This window comes from Chaetodon auriga, chromosome 12 (assembly GCF_051107435.1).
Source record: "Chaetodon auriga isolate fChaAug3 chromosome 12, fChaAug3.hap1, whole genome shotgun sequence".
Classification (NCBI taxonomy): domain Eukaryota; kingdom Metazoa; phylum Chordata; class Actinopteri; order Chaetodontiformes; family Chaetodontidae; genus Chaetodon; species Chaetodon auriga.
This window is the reverse complement of record NC_135085.1, coordinates 14,164,920-14,185,120: the sequence shown is the minus strand read 5'-3', so window position 1 is coordinate 14,185,120 and position 20,201 is coordinate 14,164,920. Positions and strand designations below refer to the sequence as shown.

At 40.4% G+C, this 20,201-nt stretch overlaps 1 protein-coding gene across 4 annotated transcripts in view; it reads left to right on the top strand.

Annotated features, from left to right (window-relative positions):
• Positions 1-20,201, top strand: part of tnr (tenascin R (restrictin, janusin)) — a 157,396-nt gene that overhangs the window by 44,068 nt on the left and 93,127 nt on the right. For all 4 annotated transcript variants that reach the window (XM_076744812.1, XM_076744810.1, XM_076744811.1 and 1 more), the window contains exon 2: positions 5,890-5,943. The gene's annotated coding sequence lies outside the window, so the exon portion shown is untranslated. The remainder of the gene's footprint in view (positions 1-5,889; positions 5,944-20,201) is intronic.

Genomic DNA, 20,201 nt, shown 5'->3' with positions numbered 1-20,201 from the left:
AAGTGCTGCCTGACCCCTGACCTTTCCTGCTCTAAAAACAAGAAGGAATTAGATTGGGGAGAAAAAGAAAATATGAAGGTCTTATTGACTTTGACCTGCAAAACAAAGGTTTCAAAAAGTCCTCTGTAAAGGTCTGAAAAGGCGCCCTGTGAATAAATGTGCTGCTGCCCCAGGTGCTGCCATGCTTGACCCATGTCGGAGACTTCTTTAATTCTTTTCCCTTTCTGCCTTTCTCTGTGCGACCATGTCTCAAACTAAATGGAAAGCCTCCAGGAGTATGAGTGTCATAAGTATGGCTGTGCATGGCAAAACAATTGCAGCCTGTCCACTGCATAATAGACGGGTGGAAGTGTAAGCACTGTGCGCCATCCCTGAAATCAATGGTCCACTGCTTGGTGGCTGGCTGACTCCCCTGCAAACACACCCAGGCGGGTGCCATAAAGGATGTTTATTAGTCTGACAAGTTGACACTGCAGCTCCTTGTCATGCTCTGATAATAGGGGCCAGGCGCAGACCAGCGGAAGCCTTGCTTCAGCTGGTTAGGAGACAGACAACCCCTTCAGGGCTGCAGATAAGAAAGGAGAGGAAATAAGAGAGGAGAAGAAAAGAAAGACGGAAGAGGGAGGGTGGTGTATTAGTGCAGCTAGTGTCTGTTTTTTGTGTGGAAGAAGGAAGAGGAGAGAAAATAGGAAAGAAGCAGAGGGGGGATAAGTGCAGGAAAAGAAATGAAGAGAATGGAGGATGGTGGATGTGGTTGTTCAGTCAGTGCTCGAGATACAGTTTAATATTAATAGTCCAGATTATTTAAAAATGGTCTTATTTTCATGATTCTTTTTCGTTGCCAGTTTAAGACATGGGTGGGTGAAAACGACTGTGTGCAGTGTTGGCGCCTCATTCCTTACAATGCAGTTTGTTGCTGGGCACATGTGGCAAAAAAAGTTTTCATTCTTCCTCTGGCTTCAGTATTTTTGGGCCCATTAAACATAAGCACACTGGCTCACTGCTTGCATGAATGGCATGAGAGTAATTTACTGATATGGCCCTTTGAGGCCTCATATTTTATTGGACCTAATGGATCAACCTCTGATAATACAGAGTCATTTCATCTGTCATGCGACCTGCATTTCCAGCTGTGGTCACTGCATCAAAATAGCCTCATAAGCCAGCGCTGGTCCTTCAAATGTCATTCTTCATGTGTGATGTGTCTGCATAGAGTAAAAACTAAAATTGCTGTGGGAAGCTTTTCTAGTATTTTTGGTGCATTGGATACATGATGAAATGCATCTAAGATTTTAAAGGCATACTGTCTTCTCTTCTCTTCTCTTCTCTTCTCTTCTCTTCTCTTCTCTTCTCTTCTCTTCTCTTCTCTTCTCTTCTCTCCTTTTCTTTTCTCCTCTCCTCCGTCGTCCTCCTGTAATGAGCAGCTCTAGATTCACTGTGAGCCCAGAACAGATGCAAACTATAAATCAGCTAATCAATGGCACCAAAGTTAGTCCCTGAACAATATTGTAGGAAAACGGCTTGAATGAGCCTCATTGATTCAGCTTAACAAATCGTTATTTCTCTAAGAAAGGCTGACCTTGAAAGACGGCAAGGTCGTCCTTGTTTTGCTGTGTGTGTGGCAATCTGCGCACTAAGAAACTTATTCTAATTTTAAAGTGCCCCAGTGAAAATTAAAGCGTGGTAGAGGTTTTTTTGCTCATTGATTTCTGTTGCATGTTTTAAAATTATTTTAACCTAGACACTTCTTATCAAGGGAGCCTCTACCAGTGACCTTCATCATTATCTTTTCACTCAGAAAAACCAGGACAAAGCAAGAAGATGAGGAGATAGGATGAGTTGCGGCTTATTTCTTGCGAAGTCATCATAAAATAGTGCTACACACCTCCATTTTTCCAAGGGTCAGTCCTTTTGAGTCAGCGCTGCAGAGGGAAGTTCCCAGCACCATTATGTCATCAGGGACAAGAGGACAGAGGGAGAGAAAGCGCTACAAAAGAAGCTATTTTAATTAAAGCTGGCAGATTTACTCGCCTAGCTGAGCTTAAAGCATAGGAGGCCCAGGCCGATGGGGGCCAAAGTGGCGGTCGTAAAAATGACTCATACCAGGTAGAGGGTGGAAAAGAGCCCCCTGAGGAACGGGCGGGGGAATTAAGGTGGGCAGTCAGAGGCTGCTCTGTAATGAGGACAAATAGCTGAGAAGTTTGTCGTGTGACAGAAGGTCTGGAGCTGGCCAGAGAAATATGCACAGTGCAATATTTTCAGCTCTTGTGACATTTTAGCTGCAATATGTGAGAGAGAGGGGATGCGTTAACAACCAGAAAGATGAAAAAATAGAAATGAAAGCAACTGAAATACTGAGTGATGGCATGCTGTTGGTCTTGTGATTTAGTTCTTGTCATTAAAATTTAGAAAATATGAGAATAAATGCTAAAACAGATGAAAATCAAGTGGGTAATCTGCAATTTAAAACTCTGCTGCAAAGCTTTAAGTGCAAACTTCTGTTTCTCTTTTTAAGTGGTCGATCTGCAAAATAATCAGCAGCTCATCATCCTTCTCACCGTATTAGACAATAAGCTGTGACATCTTGCCGTATGAGGTGCACTCCTTAGCCTCACACAATCAATCAGTCTTATTTCTGATAAAAAAGTAATAAGATACTCATTACCTGCCGTGTGATTCAGAAGTTGTATCATTTACAGTCAGTTCCCTTTCAGAATTGGCAATCACGTCCCTGTGCCGGTGCACTTGTGTCTGAATGATGAGCAGTAATGAACCCATCCAGAGAAAAGCAAACTTTTCCAACATTTCCCATTCATGCTCGTCCAGTGCGAGCCCACGTCTTCGCTGAGAGGATGATGACTAATTGTGATCAAATGAATTGAACATAGCTCTTACATAATCAAATGCAAATTGGATATTTAGCTGATTTCAACTGTGTCTGTCTCGAAAAAGTTCTGCAGTACTGTATTTTTTGTCAAAGTTTTTAGGGATCTTATACTGAATGTAAAAGACAAGCCTTCCCTTTTTATGAAATAACAGTTGTGCTCCTGTTATCAAAACAAATGAACCATTTTCTCAATAAATTTTATGGTAGTGACGGATCAGAACTTTTGTATTCACAGTTTGCTGCAGACTTGTGTCAATTTGATGCCTGTACATTAATAATGGATTTTTGTGTGTGTATGCGTGTGTGTGATCACTAATTCGCTTCCTGCCCCATCTTCTGTTCACATACTGTAGCGACAAGTATAGACGATGTGCGACTTGAACTGTATGTTTGTGTGGGTGTGCAAGACCATACTTTGCCGCAATTTTGGCAGCTATCACACTCACCGAGTACATGTGTAAAGTTTAGCACATGCAGCAACTGCTGACGTCTTCCAGTGCCAGATTTTAATGATGGTAAGGAGCCAAAGGAAGGCCGGCGTGTGATTCTGGGTGCAGGCAGGTCACAGTGTTGGTCTGTTTTCAGGGATTTGGATGGTGTGAAACTCATCCATCATCAGTCATGTTCCCTTCTTTTTATCTTTGATTTCTGTCTTTGTCTCACCTCCCACGCTCGTGTGCATCTCTCATCTTTCTGCCTTGTTCAGTCACTCTTTCCTCCAAGCTGTTGGATGTCCCCAGAAATGAATGACTGATAAATTGGAAGCTGTGAAAATAGTAATCCACACGCACACACACCAGTCTCTCTCATGTAAGGTACTGTCTGCTGCGACAGCAGATGTGACTGGGTGTACGTCAGCTCTGTCACATATTCCCTCTCATTCTGTGCATAATGGAATTTATAATTTATAATCACCATCTGTAAATTCCCTTAGTTATTTCTTTATCTCCCTGAGACATTTTAGAGGCTCTTCTTTATCTTTTGTAACCAAATGATGGGGACATTCACTAACAGATGGGCACAGTGCCATCCTGAATGCAACATAACAATAGATGGCACTTAGTCTGATAAATCCAACAAAGAAGACAACAACTTATCAACTTGATAATTGTGTGTATGAAATAGATGTACACACATATGCAAGTGCAAGAACAGAGCAAGCAGCTACCATAGAACCAATGCTGTTAGTTGTATAGAATCCTTTAAATCTACATCTTTATCATTTATCTTCCTTGCTTCAGGTTGGTTCTGTGGTTCAATCCCACTCATTGAGTTAGCCTTGGTAGTTTTCACAAGTAACGAGTTAACTTTGTCAGCTCTTAAAATGTGAGCTGTCACTCGATGGGACACCTTAGTGCAGCAAGAACTCTCAAAACCTGTATGTCATTTCCTAACCAATCACTGTCTGTCTCCTCAACTTCGGCTCTTTTCAGTATTGTTCGTTTTTCTTTTGTGGACATGTTTGCCTACCCATCTACTGTTGAGGAAATCAGAAGCCTCCATGTGTGACTTCTGTGCTACGTTGACTTTCTTTGTATTCTAATTTAGAGCCTGTTATTTGCACGTGTAGCACACTTGTATTCATTTCTCAAAAAAAACCTCTGCATGTTGGGGCAACATGAAGCTTAAATACGTCCCATCTTGCTGACCTAGATGTGAATTATTTGTTTATTCTTGCCTTAATATGAAATCACACTTCCCCAAAGCACCGCAGAGTCTGTCTCTCTCTGTCTGTCCTTGTGAATATTCAGTATACTTGCAGCTTGTTTATTGGTGTGTGTTTGTTTCTAGAGCTGTGTTTTTACAGTTTTACAAGGGATAAACAAATCTTTGATTCAGACTCTAGACTGACCTTGTAAATACGTGGAGACGAAGCCATGAATTTATGAACAAGTAAAATCATCACTTTTCATGTTACATGCTGGACGAGACGCAGAGTGAAGCTGAGTATTGAACAGTGTGACCCCAGGCTCAGGTGGAACCACTCAGGGGGATTGATAACAGCTCCAGCTGTGCGTGCGTCTGTGTGTGTGCTAATGTACATGTGTAGATAGAGTGTGTGAGATAGGCATTCTAAGCATATGTTTAATAAACACTTGAACTCGATAAAACACTGACTGTAAGTGTGAGTGCTGGAACAATGTGGCAGTCTAATTAGGATGATGAGGAGCTCATAAGACAAGTGCCTTATGCAACAGGAAAGGTCATGTCCTGCAACGCAAGCTCTCTCTCACACCCACATACACACGCACACACATACCTGCACCCACGGCTTCTATCAAGAATCTGTATCAAGTGCTGGCTGATATCTCAAGTGTAAAATGAGAGTCATTTTTAGTGTCCTTCAAAACCATTATAAATGCTAATGACGCATATTTGTGTACAGTATGTGCTTGTAGCATTGTGATACACAACAGTGTTACTTTGGAATGAGAGTGCAGCAAAGAGTGTCTCATTTGTGAAAACAAGTTTAGTGTTCTTCATTATTACTGTTACAGGATGTCTGGATAGAAAAAAGACTTTGAACAGATGTAAGTATAACACACAGCTTGAGCTGTGTCACAGGGCCTCAGTCTTGAAATGCAAGATCAAGACCGCAAGGCTGAATCAAACCATTGTTCCTGCTGCTGTCAACACTGCAGCTTCTAAAATCTTTGCCATGTGTACATCAGCTTCTCCTGAATATGTTTTAAGTGTTTTTGTTTACATTTGCGTCCTTTTGGCGAGTGCAGATGAGCGTGGGGGATGAGTCTGGGAGGGAGCAATTATAGCACGTGCTGTAGCACCCAGAGATGATTCACAGTTTTTGTATCTAATCTTTTGTCTCTGATGTTTACTCTCGTCTAATTGTCTTGTGTTTTTTTTTGGCAGAAACTAAAGTGTGATTGCTGTATTTAGTGTTACCTCCAGGTTTATCTGATGAAATTAAAGAAATACCAAAGCGGGGCTGAAGAGATCTGACATATTTATAACATCTAAACCTCTCTCCTCTCTGTTGACAGCTGTGACTCAGAAGACCAACACGAAGACCGAGGATCAACTCAGGTGCTCTCAGAGTGAGTTGCATTTCCAGGTGTAGGATACAGCATTACCTTTAGCCATTTATATAGTATGTGTATATGTGTGTGTGTGTGTGTGTGTGTGTGTGCGTGCGTGCGTGTGTGTGATTGTGTGCAGTGCAGTGTTTCCTCAATAATATGCAGTCTTCTTTTTCTTATGTATGAGTGTATGCAGGCAATGTGTGCAAAAATGTATTCACACAGCAGTGAAAAACAGCTCAGCAGGACTCCTGGAAAGACTAAAGGACATGAAAAAACTCATTCTGTTTACTTTTCAGTGTACATATTAATGATCCTTTGATTGAGGCTTTTGCATACCGTCTTTCTGTTGCTCCGTGCTCTGATACCCTCTCGTAGAATCACAGCTTGGGTTTTCTGTGTGAAGCCCGGCTAGACATTTTTTTTTTGCCTCTGTGCTGGCGACAGCAATGGCCGGAGGCAGTATGATTTTAGGTTATCCGTCCGTCCCATTCCCCTGAATCTCATATTTCAGGAATGCTTGTGGGAGTTTCTTTAAATTTGACCCAAATGTTCCCGTGGACTCAAGAATGAACACATTGGATTTTGGTGTCAAAGGTCACTGACCTCACAAAACAAGTTTTTGGCCATAACTCAAAAATTCTTATGTTAATTAGGGCAAAATTTAACACAAATGCCTCATATGATAATGACGAAGTGATGACATTTTATTATCCAAAAGGTCAAAGGTCAAATTCACTGTGACATCATAATGTTCAGAAAAAACACTTTTCTGGTCATTATTCATGCTGCTGGGTTGAAGATGTGTGTGATGCATCCACGTTTTACAATTTGTAGCTTGTTTGCAGCATCATTCGCATTTGAAGCATCGTAGTCCAACACAGGCTCATTGGTTCACCTGATATTGGCTTTCAGGTGATTGCCGTTGCATCACGTGATGAAATCACTCACTACATATATTACATGAGTCTGGACCGACATGGATGGAAACTGCAACTTGACTGATTGGTGAAGGCACACAACCTTTAGGCAGTAATTCTAATTTAAGATGACACAAGTCCCATTTGCTGTCTGTCTGTGTCCTTGAAACCCTGCTTAGCCACATTAGCATTGGAGCATTGTTCTAATCACTGTGTGCAACATATGTCAGTGTTGTAGACAGACTATTACTCTTCTTGCAGTGGGTTTACCGTGGAGCTGACTCCAGTGAGGTAATGTATTAGCTTTCCACTTCTGCAGCAGTATGAAAATAATCGGTATTTAATTTGTGTGTCACTGCTTTCCCTTCAGCATTCAGCCAATTTGTTTTTAGAAAACAAGTTGATCCTTTCATACTCTCTCTGTACAGTATGTTCTGTATCCTGCTTGCTCGTCACCGCTGCCTCCCAGTTTTCACTAGGCTGATTTTGGCCCACGTTGATCCAAGTACAATATCTGACAAACACCTTTTTTCTGCTCCTCAAACAGACGCAGCATTTACAGCCTGATCTTTAGCTGCAGAGATGGCCCCAGGCAGACAAGCCTTCTCAGAGTTGTCAAGAATTAACAAACCAAGTGTAAAGTGAGGACTCCGCACTGCTTGATTTGCCTTGCAGCGTAATTTTCCTTTCGTCTGATTTAAGTGTGTCAATCTGTGTGCCTCTGTACTGTCTACTGTACAGCAGTACACTCAGAGAGATAGATTGGTAGAATGGGATGTAGATTGTTTGTAGTTAGATAGAATATAGATTTTTTGATCAGAAGGTATAGGAGATATGTAGACAAATGAAAAAAGACAGTTTTGTCTCATCCAAGACATTTTCAGAAGAAACTTTTGAGCCATTATCCACCAATCCACGTCCTTCACACTGATAATAATGGAAACAACTGCCTGATTCACACTGCAGGGTCTAAAATGGAAAATGAGATTACTCATTATTAATATTTCTCAGTGATCTGCAGTATCTAATTATTCAGACGAGGACACCAAATCATTCAAAACCTGCACACAGGATGCAAAAGTGTTGGAGGAGCTCCATCGATCTCTAGCTAAGATTTGTAGAAGCTTTCAGTCTGCACTCTGGGATCACAGACCTTTTAATAATAATGGATTGAATGGCACGTCAGGATCCAGCTATAAATAGTCATTATGGTAATAAAAACGCCTTTGTGTCTTCAGAACAAAAACACAACGTTGCCTTTCTTAAATCCACACCCATGTTTCTATCCATTTTATATTAAATCAGCAAAATGTGCTACAAATACATTTATCAATTTCTTTGATATTACAAATATCACTGCTGTATGAAATTCTGTTTTGACTGTACGGTTGAGGGGCACTTAGTCGGGAACTCACAGTGGTAGGCAGAGAGGAGGAAGGAGGTGGCGCTGCATGTTTGCCTTTGTAATTAGTTCTCATAGGAACCGAGCCATTGATTGTTGCAAATGCCCATTGATTTTTAGCAGGGCTCTACACTATTTGACGTTTGTGCTAAATGCCACGGACGAATGACGTCTGTGTGTCTGTGATGTCTGTGACATCAGTATGTCTTTTTGTGTTTAAACGTGTGCGTGTGTGCGCATGCAATTGAGCTTCTGCATATTTATGTGTGGATGTGTTAAATGAGAATAGGTCTGGTTGGCTGACGAATAGGAAAGTTTCTGCATTCTGTTTGGCCCAGGCAGCCTAATCGAGAAACATCGATCTGGCCGGGGGCAACAGTGTGCTTACTTGCACATCGAGATAGCCAAAAGCTATTGGCAAACTGTTTGTTCTCATTGGATAAAATCACAAGACTTCCCTCCCTGTGGTCTAAACAGATCACTATGTCAGAAGGTCAGAAAGAGTGCCACAATTAATCAGCTTGTCTCCCTCAATAGTTTTGGTAACAAAATGTTAGGTGATGCCACCGTTCAATACAGACCTTAATTATTTGTTCATGAATTATGCCTACATTGCACATGTTGAGATGACAATATGTCAAGTAAGTGCGGGAGAATGCAAAAGAAGCAGAGACAATTTGCTTGTTAGGTCAACGTAAAGAGTCGTAGAATTCATTTTCTGAAGGGTTTGAAAAAAAGTCTCACTGAAAGTACAGAATAATCAGCAAGCCCTTTCCTACTCTGCACACAAACGTTCCTTTAACACACAAACTAATCACTGAAATGATCAAATACTCTCTCAGTGCTTCAGTTTTTTTTTTTTAAATCAAAATCATGACACAATTAATTTGGTCAATATTGAGATCATGAGTAACATTTACCATAGGGCTGTGTGTGTGTGTGTGTGTGTGTGTGAGAGAGTAACAGCAAAATATAGCAGCATAGTTTTTTTTCTGTTCATTGGACGTAGGCACTGTGAAAAAATGCTCATTGTTTGACAGTTGATTCTGCTCTGGAAATCATCAATACCTACATCATTTCTCATTGACTTTGCAAACGTCAAGCATATGCATTTATCAAAAAAAAACAAAAAACAAAACTGTATTATCAGGAAGACTTATTTGATATATGATGTTTATTATAAAGTTTTTTTTTTAAAAGAGGATCGCTGAAATGTAACATCAAAATCAAAGCGGTGGCTGTCTTGACTGAGTCCTCACAAACCACGGCTCACCTGACCGCAGTGAGCTGAACTAAACGTGCCACAGCAGAGAGGGAGTTTTGGCTTTTAGGGAGACAAAAACAAGATAATAAGGCAAAACGAGAGCATCATTGCAAAACAGAGTACGGCACAATAATCGATTTATCTTGATTATCTTGTTTTAATAATAGTTTGTAATTGAAAATAAACTTCGATTAATTGCCCTGCCCTACCATGTATGATATGATATTTCGCAGAACAATGATCAGGATCCTGACTCTGTGAATCACAATGTTTGTTATGTTCCCACCCTGAGGGCTCTGACCGAGCATGGTGTAAGCCAGCTTGTCAGTATCCAGGATATTGGTTCCAGTCACTTGATTTTCCACATTAAATTTGTGATGTGACAGGTATTTCCACTGAGGTTCACAACAGGCCCAGCCAGCTAACGGGCTCCTCAGCTTTGTCCCCTGATCTCACAGCACGTTAGCCTACACTAACTGTGTGGTGAGTGTTACAAACTCAGAGGTGTCAGGCTAGGTCATTTGACGCACACAGGAAGCTGCAGTGATGTTTATAGGTGCCAGTTCCCCCTGGAAAAACTGCTTCTATGCCAGTTGCACGATAAGGAATTGCACTTAAAGTCTTCCAGTTAAAAGAATACGACAGATGGTTCTGTGACAAAAATGACTCTTTCTTATGTGTGAATGTGTTGCTGCCTCTAGCCTGCTTTACTGTGGTCTTTGGATTTGTTGTCTCAGCAAATGGCCCTCTTTAATGAGAATTTGCCTGTCATTGCTCCCAACTCTCATTCTTGTGAGGGGTTTGAATAATGCAACACTCTGTCCTTCACTTCCATTTGAATATACAGTATCTGTCTGGTCAGCAGAGAGAGAAAGTGACAAAGACGGAGCGACTTATTCAGAGACAGAAGTACAGAAAGGCAAAGGGACAAAAAGTGAAAGAGGGGCAAGAAGAGAGAAAAGATACTGAGAGAAGGCACACAAAGAAAGAAAGGGACATATCAATAGACGGAGAGAACGATGGATATAAAGACTGATGGTAACAGAGAGGGCCATGCAGTGCAGCATCTATATTAGGCTTTCGAAGGATATCTAATGTGATTTGCTTGGGTAATGAGACAGGCAGCCATTTGTAATTTTCATTGTTAGTTCACTGCTTGTCATGCTTTTTTCCTCGCTGTGTACTCACATCCCCAACCTGACTACTGAGAGGTTGGAGACGTTTATTTTTAGTTGTTGGGAACGTACATAGACAGGCTGTGATGAATGGGGATGGTCTTCCATTGTGGCAGCAACAACAGTAGTGGGACTGACTGTAGCGTTGGCAATGATGCTGTCACTACATCACACTGAGAAAACCAGGGCTTTGTTTGCTTAAAGTTTAGTGGAGATCTGCTGAGTTTACTTGTGGTAGACCAAGCTAGCAAAATGATGACAGACAGACAACATGTCTGAAATAGGAGCTCGAGATTAACAAAGTTCTTTCAAATTTGAAGATGTTTTTATTGTAAAATCTGAAGCGTAAAGCCTCGTGTGTAGGATTTAGTGGTATCTAGTGGTGAGGTTGCAGATTGCAACGTGACAGGCGCTCTCTATAGTCAGTGTTTGGTTTGTCCATGCTGGGCTACTGTAGAAACATGGTGGTGCAACATGGCGGACTCCGTGGAAGAGGACCTGCTCTCTCTGTAGAGATACAGAGCTCATTCCAAGGTAATGAAGACACACTCTCGAATGTTATATCCCATTTCTGCCATAATCTGCGCAAAGATCTGCCTAAATCTTACACACTGGACCTTTAAGCTTTTGCCAGAATCAAATAGGCTTCTTGCAGATGGTGGTCTTTATGCGAGAGGCTTTAATTAATCTTCCATGTTCAAAAACAGGCACTCTAGTCTGCCTAATGACATTTTTAGTGAAAGTACAAGTATTTGGAAGGGAGATCTATTGCTTCAGTTGTCTGCTGGTTTGATGAATCTTTAGCCAGGGTTTACTTTTTGACTCAATTACAAAAGCTAATTGAGATGCAGTTCCATTCAGTGTAAATTGAGATAGATTTTTGTAGAGATTTGTTCTGTAGGTTAGTTTCCTTTTTTTTTTCACGGTTGTGGTTATGAAGGACATAATTGATGGAATGGTAAGTAAGTTTATACGGTAATGGTAAGTAAGTTTATATGGTCTATATAGTTTGAAAATGTAAGAAAATCAAGTGATGTGTTATGTTTGCTGTCAGGTTTAAACCCTGTCTCCAATAAATCACATTGTACTGTATATTCTGCTAATTTCCAGCAGCAATTATGCTCTGATAAAAACAGAAACAATGCCACCTGCAGTACATTTTTGTCAACATTAGAAAGAAATATTGTCAAGTCACACAATGTCGGTACTGAACGTATCTGCTAGATGCTCACTGATTATTTGTTTCATCGGTTTTACTCTTGAACATGTAACCAAAACTACAAACCAAACTACGCCCTGTACACAGGATGGAAACCTCGGACTCTGGTGTCAAAGTCCTGTGCTTTGTACGCCCATCATCCACCTACACCACCTTCCTATGAGTCTCATGCAGTAAATAGCCCAAAAAATGTGAAGAAAGATATTAAGAAAATCCCAAGTCAATTTTTAGCCCAATATGTCAGTAATGTGCCTCAAGAGCTTTACAATTTGTGATCTTTGTGTGTAATCTGCAATAATTAGTTAATGTTTAAGAGAATCCAGCAATTTATTAGCTAATCACAGTTTTCCAACAGGTTTCACTTAGTTGAAATTTGTCGGGTTGACAGTGAAGCTGTGTTTTGTAGGACATAGAGAGTTGACAGTGTGGTCAGTGGGACACAGACAGAGATTGGGGTCAGAACAGTGTACTGACAATATCCTGGTGTCTTGTAGATAAATTATTGAAAGTTCAATAGAGCACATTTTGAACCCTGAGCTTTCGGTATGGGGCTGCTGCTTGTTTGAACTTGGTTCGCTGGTAAAGGAAATGTTCTCAGCCACACTGAATGAATCTGAACGTCCCCACAGGAGCCTCACGAGTAGGTGGCTAACATCACTTTTAATCCATGCTGACGTCGGATATATTCCCGTCTTTGTGTCCGCTTTCGATTGGGAAATGCACGTCATGACCAGAAATTTACTGCACATCCTGCAGCGGCATTGGCACTGGCCTGTCTTAGCCATTTTCTTCGTTTTTGCAAAATAGATTTAAAAAGTCATAACTCTAAGAGTGTTTCTCTGCTGAGCAGTCTGAAGAGAACAGAATATGATTTAAGCTTCCTTCTGGAGGGCAGAACAACAATGCAGCTCTGGTAGAATCACTTCTACTATAAATCTAGTTAAAAGTGGAGACCTTACTGTAACTCCCATGCTGCAGTCTGCTTATACTTTCCATTATACCTTAGTTAAAGAGCTCTCTCATGTCCCTTTGAGGACAGGTTCTGTATTTCATCAGCTCTAATTTCACAGCTACTTTCACACTCTTTAATTCCTCCTCCAATTCAAACTACTGACATAAAGATCTTTCTCTCTGTTTAAAAAGCATCCGTTGAGGTCTCTCTTTTCTTGCTTTCACCCCCACTTTCTTCTCTGCCTTTCTTCTCTTGCTCACTCACTCCCCTTTTTTCCTTTAAGAAGACAAAGTCGAATGGCCCAATAGCGTTTAATTGCTGTGGTTTTTATGTGGTCTGCTGAGAAGTAATAGCCACTCAGCACTTCTGTCCACAAGATAGATGCTGCCGATGCTTGTCTGGGAGTTGGTTGCAGCGTGGGAGCACACCCAGTGGCTCAAGGAAGTGCAGGTGAAGTAATAAAAGAAAATGGTTCGCTAGGGGGGCAAAAAAATCCCACAATGGATTTCATTTCCTTATTGGAAAAAGTCACTCTGGGTCACGCACACAAACATGCACTCACACAGATAGACAAAAACACAACCACATAGACACGGAGGCAAACACAGCAGCACACACTCTCAAAAAGGGGTCAGAGAGGAGCAGCAACTTGTTAGCAGCAACCATTCGCTGTGACCAGTCCAATAATGCAATTTGCTCTTGCTGTCGGACAGGCCGCCATATGGAAGCGGTCACAGGGTGACTCGTACGGAATCAAAAATGGAAACAGCTGGAAATCAAAAGGATTGCTTGGTTCCCTGTTGTATTTGCTATCACAGAATGAGCACAAACCTATTATTTCGTAGGCCCTAAAACACTAAAATAGCACGTCCTCTGCAGGACCTCTGTGGTTGGACTTTACAACAATACATCACACTGCTTAGCACAAACGGACAAATCATAAATCATTATATAATGTGGTCTAAAACAGACTTATTTCACTTATTTCCACCAATGAATCTACTGAATGACAACAACTATAAAAAAAAATCATACCAAATGAACAAATGCAGACGTTAAGGTTAATTCCAACCTGGAAGTCAATTTAACCTTGTAGGGAGATATTGAAGTACCCTAAATATAAAAAAAAACAAAAACAAAAACAAAAAAACAATGCAACTTTAGCCTGCCATGACAGTAAAAGGTCATGAAGAAACACACAATATCTTCTGTTCTATCCTAACAGTTATGAAGCTTTTCAACTCAAAGAGAATGAAATGTTGTCAATATTTGAGAGATCAGGAATGAGAGCATGAAGTGTTTGACAGTGTGAGAATTCTGACAATATGCAGTGCGATCATTTCTGTGCGGTGCTACATAATGAGATTTCAGCTAAATAAACAACACTCAGTATAAAGCTGAGTTGAAGAGCGACCGAATGAAATCGTATCACATCACAGTATACAGACATATTTTCGATTATCGCTGCTAATGCCATGTTCTCGACTCTAACCTGTAATGTTCAGCTCACGCAGAGAATGCATCACTTTATTTTAGCTTTGGAGTGAAGAGTTGTCGAATGAAGTTGCCACTGCATTCATCTTCCACTGCCGAGAGCCCTACTGGAAAGAGCTACCGCTGAATTATAAAAAAAACTCTGATTTGCTGGCGGTGCTGCGCAGGCCAGCAGTACATGACTTTAACAAAACTTTAGCTACGTTACATACAGAAAACATCATCGACATCCTGGGAGGAAATTAAGTATGGATCACACTAAGTTATGTGATTACCTTGGAACTGAACCATGTCAGAAGTTCACTGAAGAGTTTAATTGCTATCCATGTGATTGGATTTTGTTAGTCCCACCACATGATAGAAATTCAGAATCTTAAGTCCATGAAAAAGCAATTACTTGCTTTACTGCTTAACTGTTAAGAGGCTCTCATTATCTAGTTAAAACCATTCACAATTTTAATTCAAGGAAGCTTTAGTTTGCTTTATTTACTGTCAAACTGCATGCAGTTTTATTCCTCTTCTGTGGATAAGAGCCACTGAAAGACAGGCTTGGTGTTTTTGATATTTGTGCAAAGAGTCTGTATAAACATTGCTGGTGCTGTTTGCCCCATTTTCTCTTTGCAGCTGCTCAGCTAATATGGTATTTGCAGGTTTGATTGAGACTGAAACTGTTAAATGTGATAGCCCCTAATACACAGAATAACATAGTAAATTGCAATGAATAGAAATGACATGTTTGGCAATTACAGGGAAGTTATCCCAAAGACAAAATTAACTTTGTGCAGCTTTTTGTCTGTAACATCCACACCCTGTCTGCCAAGGTCTAAAAAATTAACTTATGCCATTTAATTATTGTTTTTAATTAAGATGCCCTGTACGGTGGTAATGCATCACCAGTCACCACTGTCATCATCATTTGTGAGGTACAAGAAAACTCATTACACTTGCATCAGTCCCCAAACTTACTCTATTACTGAAACTACTGTTAATCTGTCTTTAATCACAGTTATATTGTTTGCTAATGACAAAGCTTGAGTTTTGTTTTTTACATTTAAAGTTCACAAAACCAAGTTATGCATTTGTTAAGTGTACAAGCCATGATTCCAGAAAAACTAAAAAACAGTGAAAAGGCAATATGTTGAATGTTTTACCTCTCTTTGTATATATATGGACTTTCCTGAATTTGATGCTAGCTAATATGTTTAAAGCAAGTTGGGACAGGAGCTGGACTTCAAAGTTTACTTTAAAGGCCCAGTTATAGGTCTGTGTAACTGCGGGACTCTTGCAGGTCTCACTGGTGTTGACACAGATTTTTTACTTTCTTTATTTCCTACACGACCGCTTCCATTTGGGACTCTCCTGCAGGCGTGAGGAATGAAATTAAATGAATCACAGTAATGAAATAGATATTGCTGTGTAATGTTTTTACATTGTGTCTAAAATGCCAACGCGAGCAAGTCAGGTCGTCACTCTTGCTTATTACACCCAAACCTAGATTAGCCTCAGCACATTACAGTGAATGACTCCAGGTTAAGCAGCATACATCTGGAACGGCACCAGGACAAGCAGAACAAAACATGGTTAATCAGAAAGACTGCTCTATTATTCCTGAATGTTTCAGTTCTTTCATTCAATACTCCTAACTTAAATGTTAAGCTACAGTACAAATTTCCTGGTTTCCCATTATTTGCTCAGTTTCCTATTGCAAAAGACAACTTTGCATGATCTTGAAGTCAGGGTTCAGCTTTCCACCCCTTCTCTCTCTCCCATGTTGGAGCGAGTCACTCATTAGCCACCCAGCAGCAACTGTAAATACAAGCAAACACACATTAATGGTACAATTGTTTCCGGAAAAACTTTCCAGAGTAGTAAAATCCCATGTCAGAGACTGTGGAATCTTTTGCCCTCTGAGAAGCCTTCAAACTCGAGGATCTGAAGGACTGTTTTTGGCCTGAACCCCTGCTCACTGTTCCAGCTCCTGACACTGATGCATGAATGTCTATCCTTCCCACTCTTGCCACCATTACCAGCATCAAGAATCTGTGGGTTATATTTTTCAGACTGAGGGGTTCTTCATTTATTGGACATAATCCATATCTGGTGAACACTTAATCTATAAAATCTTAAACCTCCTGACTGAAAAACAGGCTTAAATTCAAGCAATGAATTCATGAAAATGCAGGACTTGATGAAACCTCATTTTCACAGCCTGCTTGCAGTGTAATTCACACCGCAAGTTGTTTCGACACCGCTGTGGCTATGGCCAAGGGAAACAGTTAGGCATCCAGAGATCTCAGCTGGGGCTGCTTAGCTACTTAGTCTAGGTTACCGTAGTGATTTGAGCAAGAGGCAGACATTTGTCCTAGTTGAGCTGGCAGCGCTGTAGAGATCCTACATGGAAAAAAGCCCCTGGTGAAAATGACTTTCCATTACTTGTGACCCCATCTGTGAATGATGTTCCCTGCTGATGGGATAATTCTCTGCCTTACGTATCAACCGGATCCTTTTTTGTTAGAAGATAATGGAGGCATATAGGGTGACCCCACGATTTAGAAATACCTCCCCAAAAAATAAAATGTATTCATGTTTTTTCTCGATGTTTAGATGATGGATGATATTCAGGGGAGCTGTGTGCCTCCAGTCTCAGGAACCTCACATTTAAAACTGTGTCATCACACAGCAGCATTTTTGTGTTTTCATATTCTCCTCTGGATAATGATACTGTATTTCTGTGTCGTCAGCATCTCAGAAGATGTATTGATCACATCATTAGAATGCAATGAATGGGAGAGCGTGGTAGAATTGATTGCTGCAGGGATGCTTCTGAAAGAGACTTGTTTCATTGCGTAACTCACAAATCAATAGTCTCAGAATAACAAATTATCTTGTATCAAGTTATGTGCTCATAGCTATCCGTCATAGTGTGTCAGGGTACGCGTGTGTGCGCGCCGCGTGAGCACACGTGTGGCTTGTTCATTTAACAGAGAGCACTGAAGCAGAATTTAGTGTCATAACAAAGCAAAAGAATCAATGCAGAAGCACTCTTGATCTCTGCTCTCAGTGTAACAAATATCACTGAAGCAAGATGACAGCACAGGAATTGGCAACTCAGCAGGGAGAGATAAAAAAAGTCCACATTTTACAGCTGTTTTTCAGAAGATAACATTTGGGTATTTTGAATCTGAGTTAATTGCTGAATCGTTAAGGTCAATTTCATGAGCAGAGATGTGTCTGTGTAACTGGGCCAGGCTGCCTGACATCCCATCCTGACAAGAGAACCATCTCAAGATAGTTGCAAGCTCATGAGTCACACTGCATGGGCTGTGCCACAAAGTGTGCTATTCTTTAACCGATGGCTCAACTCAGAATAGACACAAGGTGGTCATGAACAGGCAGCACTTAAAACGGCATTAGCACTGTTGTGGTCCACAAATTGTAATGTATTCATGCATCATTTAAGTATCAGGTCAACATCGGTTCATATTTTGCTCTGTACAACCTTATTATTAAGTGTACTTACTTGGGATGTAGCGGTACGGGGAACTCATTTTTCGGTTCATACCCAGTTTAGGAGTCATGGTTCGGTGAGAGTTCAGCACAGCAGAAAAACAACAACAAATAAATGAAAATTTCTTTTCATTTATTTTGAACAGGCAGTAATGTCAAAGACAGACAAAATCCTCTTGCTGGGGACTGAGGTTGCATTTTGCCCAATGGCAAATGTGCTGTAGTATTTTCACTCTAAAAATAAGGAACATTTCAGATATTTCTGATCAAACGCTTTCCCAAAAGGCAATAGTTCACAACAGGCTATAAAACTGAAAAGCATCTCTTATGCTATGGCATTGAAAATACAAAATAGATAGAATAATACAAAATGAATCGTGTGCATTAGGAGGACTGTTTCAATTAGTTCCACCTTGACTATATTTAAAAAGGAAGCATGTTTGATGTGCTTCCTTAAACATTAATATATGTGTGCATGTGCTATTTTTATTAAGAGACAACCAAGATTAAAGTTTGTATTGTATTACGATTCACCACATGACTACATTCCCTATATACAAAGCATATAGTGTTATAGTATGACCCATACATACTGAAGATGGAGCTGGAGGGAGCACACACCCTTACCTCACATCACCTCAACCCATATTGGCTCACTGGCTGAAAATATGAATTCGTATTCAAGCAGATGACAGTTATGTATGACGTATGAAAAGGTTCCTGGGAATCACTGAAACATGCAGAGTTGATTCACTGGTTTTGCTTGAATAACTGAGGTAATAGAAAAACTTTTATCAAAGCGCCCCCTTACTTTCCAAAGGCAGTTTTGCTCATCGGCAAGCACAGCCATCTCCTGAGATTATTGGAAGGTCTGTTATTCACAAGAAAAGGATGTAGTTCATATGCAGTGCTCGTAAAGTCGAACATGCATCTGTCCTTCTGTAGAACCTCACAGTCAATTTAGGGACTGGCTTTATGGCAGTTTTTAGCAGTGATGCAGCACTTATTCCACATTCAAAGCAAGCTTGAAAGCACAAAATATAAATGATAAACTGTCAGTAAGTACAACACACGAGTTGTTTATGTGGTGGAATTTAGTTCAAACTTTTCATTTGTAGATCATTGCATCTCATAAGGCCTCAGATCCCCCACTGTCACTTCATAACATTGCTGTTATGAATAAACATTTAAGCCAACATTAACTAAAACTCAGTATAAACAGCACACATTAGCACTGAATTTCAAACCAAAATGATTTCTGTGAATGAGTGAGGAATTCAACATGAAGGGCTTTTGATAAGGTTTTAACCATCAAATTCTTCACTTTATGTTCTCAATCTGAAAGGTATTGAAAGATATTAGGAATCAGGACCAGGGCTGATTACTTTCATTTTTAGATTAATCGTTTGACTTTCTCAATGAATTGATTAATCACTTTGTCTGTTAGATAGAGAAAATAATGAAAAAAGCTCATCACAGCTTTATAGAGGCCAAGGTGACGTCTCCAGATGTCAACCCAAACCCCAAAAGATATATAGATCATAAAAGACAAAGAATAGCATGACATTATGACGTCTGAGTAGCTGGAACCAGCAAATGTTTGAACATTTCCGCTTGAAGAACGACTGAAATGATTATCAAAATAGTTGTCTTCAAGCCTTTGGACTGATTGATTATTCATTCACTGAAATCCACCCTCCTTCCCAAACAAGCAACCCTTCTCGATCAGTGCCAGTTGTATGCGACATAAATGTCTTATTAAGTTGATTTAAATATCCAGTAACTACAGTGTGTTGAATGTGCATGATTTGTCAAAATCCTGCCAGAAAATCAACACAAGCAAGATGGAGAATGTGTCTATCCGTTTGTCCATCAAATCAGACATCAGCGATGGAGGCAGCTGGTGTAAATGCAGCTACGTTTCATGATGGAGTCACACCTGGCCGACCACAAATTGAATTTCGGCCCGCCTATGAATGCATTGTAAATTTAATTTGCAGTAGCTGGGTTGTATTTTGTGTATGTGCAGTCCAGATTTGATCTGATCTGATATCAGCGTGGATAACCCAAAAATCAGACTCAGCCTTCTGGTATTTGACACTTTCTCCACATCCTCAGTAGTAAATGTATAAGCCGGTCACAGCTGTAGAAGTCATTATTCATTTCAGCCTGAATTTCCTTTTCCAAAATGCCCGTCTTTTGAATGTGCTTAAACAATGACCAATTACCACTTAAAGACCGAACTTCTTAGTATTGTAATTCCACACTGCCATTAGAGCTACATACAACTAACCTGTCTTTGCACCCAAGTAATGTTTTCTCTGTAATTTGCTACCCCAGAGC